The following is an 8,729-nucleotide window of genomic DNA, read 5'->3' as shown; positions in this document are numbered from 1 at the left end:
AAAATAATGCACAAAGTAAAAAAAAAAAAAAAAAAAAAAAAAAAGTAAAATGAAGAACTTTGTTCGCAGAAAAAACAATTAAGTCTTCAACACATAAACAACTTTTAAAGAAAATGTTTATTTACGATTTATAATAAAGAAATTTTTTCATGAACAATTTAATTAAAAAGAAATAACTTCAAAGCAACAATTAATAAGATTAAATTTAATAAGTAAATATCATACAATATTCCTCTGAAAACATGAATTATTGAACAATAATATTCACATTTTAATGTTTTAAAATTTAAAGCGTTATAATTAACTGTTTTTTTTATCTTTAAAAACTAATTAATATATTATTATATATATATTAATAGCATTTACAGCATCCCCGTAGCAACAGCATTGTAGTTGTTACTAATTGTATTATTGACCGGAATAATATCAAAATGTTGTATAAAATAGAAAATCTTGTAATGAGACGTATTGTTAAACATTATTGTATCAAAAATTATGTAAATGCTATTAATTTAAATACCGGTGCATGTGTAGATGCATACTGAGATAATTTGATAGAATATAAAAGTATTGGCAATGTGAATCGTGATATCCACTGATGAGGCTAACAGGCGAAATGCATATGGAAAATAAAGTAAGAAATAATTGATAAGTTTCAAGTCGTAGTCCATCTCTGTTTTTCTTTCAAAATCGGATACAAAAGAGTGAATTTAACTTATTTATTCTTAAGAAATTTTTTAGAATTATTGTTTTTAACATTTATAATAAACGATCCCATTGTTTTAATATTTATTTTATCACAAAAGAAGACCATTTTAGTGCTTGTGGAGCGAATAGAGTAAAAAAAAAAACAATCTATTGTTTCAAAAGAAATAATAAAAATATTTTTGTTTTTTTTTTATTTAAATATTAATAAATTTTGCTATATAGAAATCTAGAAAGAAAGATTTTAAAAATCTGCATAAAAATTGCTATTATTATTATTGCTTAATATAAAATTAAATTTAAATTATTAATAATAAATACAAAGTTGTTTATTTTCTATTCTTTAGTTGTTTAAAAATTAAAAAAATAATAATAAATGATTTATAAAAACGTGTAAAACTTGAGGTATATTGTGACATCGTCACAATGCCTGGCTACAATTTTTAACCATACTATTTTTTTAATTATTGATACTTAATTTAAAACATATGCTCTCCACCTCAATTATTAGTGTCTTTCCCCTGTTTATCATACTTTTCCTGTTGGCAATAGAGTCGTGCCGGTCATCTATCTAACTTCTTTCTGGAGAAAGTTTTGAATTGAAACAACGTGACTAAGTCTCTTGTATAGTTAATCTGGGCCTCCTGCTCCTACTCTGTTCATATCTGGTCTCAGCTTTTATCTATCTAACTCCGTTCTTGAGATAAAGGATAGACAGACAGACAGTAGACGAACAACAATGTAGACCTATAAATTCCTAATTTTTTCTAATTACAGCCCAATATAATTTTGAATACCAAATATATTATTAAAATACAGTAAGAAAGATGTATTTTTACGTATGAAAAGTACGTAAATATTAATTAGAAATGTTCTATACAATTTAAACCTTTATTTTTCAAATAAGAAAAAAGAAAAAAATATAAACGATGAATGTCGCTCAGCAATTTTAAAATTTCTTTAAATATAAGAGAACGTTTAATACGAATTGAGATTGTTTATCAAAATTTATACGCAACTGAACATATAGAAAATCGAAAACGATGTCTTATTATTCTATTGCAATAGAAGAATGGAGGATTTTAAATGCGTATTCCTGGTATTCACGCGGAAACCATCTGAAAGTTTTTATCTTTCTTTACGAATACTTCTATTCGGATAAATAAATTTTGATAGGATTTAATAAAAGATAGAAGAATTTTTCCAATGTATAACAATTTTTATTTCGAACGTATTTAATTACAGTAAAACCTGTACTTTCCCATCAACAATGGTTCTGTGCAAAAGTAATTTTTATCGGAGGTGGTCATTTTGAAAGGGATTTTTTTTTCATTAAAGTAAAACTCTTTTTGCGTGGAATCATTGGTAGTCACTATGCCGAGCTACAATTTTTAATCATGTTTTAATTTATAAATCACGTAACTTTCGGTCCAGACCGGAAGTTCAAGTGTGGTTAATCGAGGCCTTCGGGCCCTATGCCTTCTATATCTAATTTCAATTTTCATCCATATAATTCCGTTCTAGAGATTAAGAAAGGACAGACAGTCGTACAACAGTGGGAATCTATAGATCTGCAATTGGAAATTGCAGTCCAATGAATTGTCTTGTTTAAGGACACACATATTTTTCTTAAACTTCATTAAAATCCTCTAACTTTATAATATTGACCCATCTGTGACCGAATAGACGAAAAGCACCGAACACCAGTCGTGGATTCGCGCCTGACCAACGGATTTGGCCCGTGGAGTTTTCCGAGGTTTCTTTGCGTGTATAACACCTAAATAGAGTCAATTTTCTATAGAAAGTTCACCCGGATGGCATCTCCCCATTTCCAGATTGGCAGAACTCCCCTGTATTGAGCTGTTTTATCCCACCGCTGGTAAATAAGCCCCTAAAATTTCACTCACTATTATTATTATTCAAATATTTATTTATAGTGATTGAAATATAATGATAAATTATTCATCAAGAAGTAACACAAACAGTTATCAACCAATCCTAATCTGTAAAAGAAAAATTGAAAAATTTACAATGGAAGAAAATTGAATAAAATCAATATATTTTCACTTTTATGTTGGATACTTTGAATAATTTAAAGCATTTTCTAAAAACACAATAAAAATAAATTTGAACAAATAAATATTCAATCCTTTTAAATTACCCTTATAAACGTGTAGGCTCACACAATAGAGAAAGTCTCTTAATGCCTATAAGCACAAAGAAAGCTTTTTTTCAATACTCATTATTGATTCGTCTAGGCCCACAATGGAAGAGGGGAAATGATAAGACAAATTTTATAAAAAATTTAAAAATCTTCCAGTGTCTTTAGTTAGTTCTTTATTAATTTCTTCAGGATTTCCCACAATCACGATTCGGGCTGTTAGTAGATTGAGGACAGGAATCTTATCATCTCATTGATATTCTTAATTAGTAAGAGGTTGCATTATGCTGCTGAAAAAGAACAATAGTCATTTCCAGTGTTCTTTGACGGTTGGCAATAACTTATACTCGAAAATGTTAACATAAATATCTGAGTTATAGTTTCATTTAAAATATATAATCTATCTGCTTCAAAATTTCTTTACAGCTCGATATCATCATTTCTTTGGTAATTTTAACTAAATACTTTAAGCATTTTTCATCTAATTTTCACCTGATTCTTTACCGGATATTATCACTAAATCTAACATATACTTGGCTCTTGTCTGAGAATATTACCCATTTTCAATACTGTATAGGTTATGGTGTTTTGTCCTCTAGTCGTTAACTGGTTTTTTCTGCGGTAGATAACAATGTTTTAAGCTTTTTTGGACACGTATTTTATCGAAAAAAAAGACATCTGCATACAGGTTTTTTTTTTCAAAAACACATTTTTCCCATTTCTACAACACCTAAAAAGCAGCATCACTTCGATTATTCGTGCAAAATTCTCTCAGTCCTCTATTTTTATTTGGTTCTCCTGGAGCTTCTTCCACTTCCTTTGCACATTTTCTTGAATTATTCTCCTCAATTTTTTAAAAATTATACTGCACAGAAGTTCTGCTTATAATTAAACTTATTCCACATTTATATGTGACTTAAAGTGTTGTTTTTTAAAAGAATAATCCTCTCCTTAATATGTCTGTCTGAGATGTACTTGAAGAATATGCAGATATTTTAAAACATAAAATTTGGATCAGGTACATTTATTTTATGGAAAGATGCGACTAATACTTACTTTCTGTCATTGATAAACTATTAATGGTCTAACACTTATGTCTGTGGCTGTATTATACAAAACAGCTGAATCTTCTAAGATTGTCGCAGCTTATCTTACGTAAGTTTTAAGTTAAATAAATAAATAAATATAATAAGATTTGTAAATTAAATACTGTGATATAAGAGACAATAGTTAAGAGTAAAATTTGGGATGAGTGAGTTTAAATCTCTTGATCCATTTTTCTTTTTTTAGTGACCTATTTTTTAAAGTTAACAAGGAAAAAAGAATAAATAAATTACATTCAAAACATAAATTTGATAGTTTAAATCATTTCTACAAACCTAATAGAAAATTAATATTATCGAATAAGAAAAAAAAATCTAACAACGAGTTGCTTAACTTTCCCGGCAACATTTAAAACTGAGTGTGTGGCATTATCTCTTATGATATTTCATTAAATAAACTTTTTATACAGTAGACCCTCCCCATAACACTGTTGATAATTCCGTGTTATATGAATTCCACGTTGTACGAGTCATTTAGATTTTACAAATACGTGAACCGTTCACAGCCCGGCACACGTATTTGTAAAATCTAAGTGACTCGTACAACATGGAATTCATATAACACGGAATTATCAACAGTGTTATAGGGGAGGGTCTACTGTATTTTTAATTACTGTATTATAAAATAACAAAAAGCTTAATTTTGATTATAGGGATGGGTTTTATTCAATATAAAAAAATTATAAATGCTAATAACGAGTAAAATCGCCATTAAGTCACACGACTCGAGATATCACCCTTTATCTTTCCAACCTGTCGTCTTTTGTATTATACAATGTTACATTACAACACAATGCCTGGCTGTCCCTTAAATTTAGAAGGGCAGTCCCTTAACCAAGCCTTCTGTCTAGTTAAATTCGTACGAGTTTCAAATTACAGGTTAATATTTTATACATTTTGGTTTATAAATAATATTAATTACCTTTATAAATGTTACATTACAATACATCTACCCATTTAATTAATCTATAAAATTGAGAAAATGTTAATAGAAATACAGAAAAATATAAATTTATTTATAAAATTTTAATATATTAATATTTCAATTCTTTTACTGGAATATTTTATTCGTAAATATTATAATATTTTCATACGTCTAAACTTTACTTCTTTCCATATATTTTTTTTCATCTAAATAGAAATTTAGTAATAGAATAAAAATTTAATTTATTTAAAAGGAAATTTTATAAAATTAATAACTTAAAAATATCATATAACATCTGTAAAATGTAAAATAATAAAGATTTTTATGTAAATTTTATAAACAAATTATCTTATTTAAGAAAGTATACATTTACTGTTATTTAATAGCATAAAGAAATCAAATCGCCTTCTTCTTCTTCTTCTTCTTCTTCTTCTTCTTCTTCTTCTTCTTCTTCTTCTTCATCTTCTTCTTCTTCCAATGTTCTTCTTAGTTGAGAGAATAAATTAACAGTAATCTATACGTTACTAATTTTGATTTAATTAAATTAAAATGTTTGGATAATCTTACAGAGAATGTTATTCAATGCATTCATTTAATGTAAAGTTTTGCTTCTCGTACACACTAAAAAACACTACACGAAAGTAACATAAAGTATATAGTATATAAGCTTTTTATATCAGGTCTCGATTTTTACGTATCTAACTTCATTCTGGAGATTAAGGAAGAAATGACGGACAGACAAACAGACAAACGGGCGAAATCTATAAGTATGAAATCATCGAAAATGTATATTTTAATATAAAATAATAAAATTAATTATATTTCTGTAAAGGAATTTTAGTAAAATTATTTTTTTTTTAAAAAAAAAACAGAATTTAAGTAGAATTTTGTGTTAAAATTTAAATAATTTACGTTTATTTGTCGTTACGATTTCCAAGATTAGATGATTTCTGTTCTCGACTTGATTAGTTTGTCACTGTATATAAACACTGGGTCTTGTTTCCTGCACGTGACCATCGTTCAGGTGGCCAATAGGAGATTGGTTGGATAGCAAATAGGCAGTTTAAGCAGTGTTGTCGTCAGTCTAGTCAATGCGGCGACAGAGGAACGTTCTTCTCGTGTCACTTCTAACATCCTCGAATTTTATAAAATGGAAGGTGAGTTTTTTTTCTATTATTTTAAAAATTTAATTTTATGTCTCAGATATATGGAGATGATACGAAATTATTAACTATTGTTACATTATATTCTAATAAGTACACACCTGTTGATTACCTTTGCCTATTGATCACATTTAACTGTATAAAATAATTAAACGTTCTTCATTTTGATACATTCGAATCTTTTTTTTATATTGTATTTCTAAATGCTCTTATCTTTTCTTTTATAGGATATAATACAGGAATCGTTATCATTTAAACTTATATNCTAACAAATCTTTCTCCTTTTAGATTTTGACCTTTTCCTTTTCAAACTCCTTTTCCTTTTCTTAGCGGGTCTGCGACTGGATCGTTTGTGTTTCTTCACGCGTGTCCTGGACCTGGATCTTTTCCTTTTTCGACTTCGCTTCTTTCCGCCCTTCTCTGCTTTGACACAGACACAAATCTCCTTTCCAGTCTGGTCGGATTTCATTTTCTTAAACTTTCTATCCGAGGGGCAATCGTTTTTGTTTTCGGGCTTCTCAGCAGCTTTCTCCATGATTTTCTCGTGTTCGTTGCAAAATCTCAACTGAATTATCGTGTTCGAAATCGAACGCAATTTAACTTGGTCGCGTGCTTGCTGTTGTCGTGGATTTTTGTGTTTGAATGCTTGGATTCGGGCAAATAGAAATTTGATTAATATATAAATTTATTATTAATATACTTGCATCGAGTGTTTATAATAGTAATGTTGGAAAATGAAGATTTGAATAATCGAAATATCAAATACGCAATCCATTGCTGTAGATAATTCGTGGTCGTTCTTCGGTTTTTCGCTTTATCGTTGTTATCGTGATTGGCGGTTCAATTTTCCCTTTTTGCTTTTTTGCTATCGATTTAACTATGATTGGACTGCAATTTAAGAAAAAAAATCTAGCAAGGAATTGCGTAAATTTCCTGGCTTTTATGAGATTTTATTTAAAAAATCACTTTTTTATTATTAATCATAATAAATAAATAAAATTACACGTGGCGCCATCTATTATGAGATTTTGTTATAAAAATTTTATATATTATTAATTATTATAAAATAGCAAAAAACTTAATTTTTAAGGTAGAGGTGTTTCATAAAAATCTGTAAATTCTAACAGCAAGTAAAATGTTTATTAAGTCCAACCCCGCGCGAGTTATGACACGTGACCCATCTCCATCTTCCCCCTCGATCTTTATCACCAAAATTTATTAGCGTTAATTCCCTTTATACACAAGCTACAATGATAAATTTCGTTTCTTAATCTTACCTTTTCCTAAGACATTAAACGAATAAAAATTGTAGACCAATAAATTACCAGTGTCGTCCGTCCGTCTGTCCGTCTGGCAGCCTGTCTTTCCTTATTAGTATTCTTGTATTTTAAGCGTACACGTTTTATATTATTGCTTGTTGATTCTTTCTACGTTTAACTAGTTTGTATTTTCTTAGGAATAGTTATTGCTTGGCTTTTAGCATTACTAAATGTATACGTTAATATACTAAATATTGTTTACTTTGGCTTGTATTATAAGGTATCAAGATTTAATTATAAGTTTGTTGTTCCGGTATAATGAACATTTTTATTACTTCTTTACTTACAGCTGAAGGAGTAATTCAGAAAAATCATGTGTTACAACAGTTATAACGTTAACAAATATGATAAACTGTAATGGAAATACGATGTATTCTGATAACGTCTTAAAGTACACGGTATGGTTTTAAATACCTTACAGGTTTTTACCTGTAAGGTATTTAAAACCATGTACCTGTGTAATAGTGTCATTCCTGTGTAATAGTACCTGTACCTGTGTAATAATGTCATTCAATACACATTATATAATCCAAAACAATACATGAAAATATCATTGTGAGTGTCATACAATTAGAAAAGCGTTACTCTGTCTTCTGAGGTGTTCTGAGGTTCCTCAGAAGACAGAGAAAATGTATTTCGGGCCTATATGAGCACCTCAGAAGAGGGGCTCATATAGGCTCGAAATGCATTGTGATTTGCAATAAAGGAGTACCTAACCTAATAGCTGGGAGAAAGTATACCGTTTTTACTAATTCGGATTAAAGAGACACATACTAAATCTACGTATTTATCAGCTGCCACACCAGATATTGAGAACAGTTTTTTAATTGCTCTTTCAGTCAAGAATTGTAAACAGATATATTTATATAAAACAGAAGAACAATTGAATATATTTTCGTTATATAATTGTATTATTAATAAATTAATTGAGGTTAATAAATACTTACTAAACTATTCATTTTTACATTGTAGTATAATTGCTGTGTATATTAGATCAGATATATTTACAGTACATACAGTGTATTGTAAAATAATTCATACAAATATATATAAATAAATTGTTCACAACATCGTATACTTACTACTTTATGTACTGTTCGTGTAGGTATGTATATTTATATATATACAATATATAAAAATTGAATAATAATAATAATATATATACTTAACATAAATTGAAAAACCAAAGCATTGATAGGGAAAAATGGAAAAGATTGGAGGAGACCTTCATCCAACAGACAATGGTCGATCATAATGAAAATGGTGATAATGATGCATACATATATACACATACACTAGATAAAGTAGTATATAGTGCTGTGAATAATTTATATATATATATATATATATATA

The sequence above is a fragment of the Centruroides sculpturatus genome, unplaced genomic scaffold (assembly GCF_000671375.1).
Source record: "Centruroides sculpturatus isolate CEXI.00-Female unplaced genomic scaffold, Cexi_2.0 scaffold293, whole genome shotgun sequence".
In the NCBI taxonomy this organism is placed as follows: Eukaryota; Metazoa; Arthropoda; class Arachnida; order Scorpiones; family Buthidae; genus Centruroides; species Centruroides sculpturatus.
The sequence above is the reverse complement of the archived record's forward strand: the minus strand, read 5'-3'. Positions refer to the sequence as shown.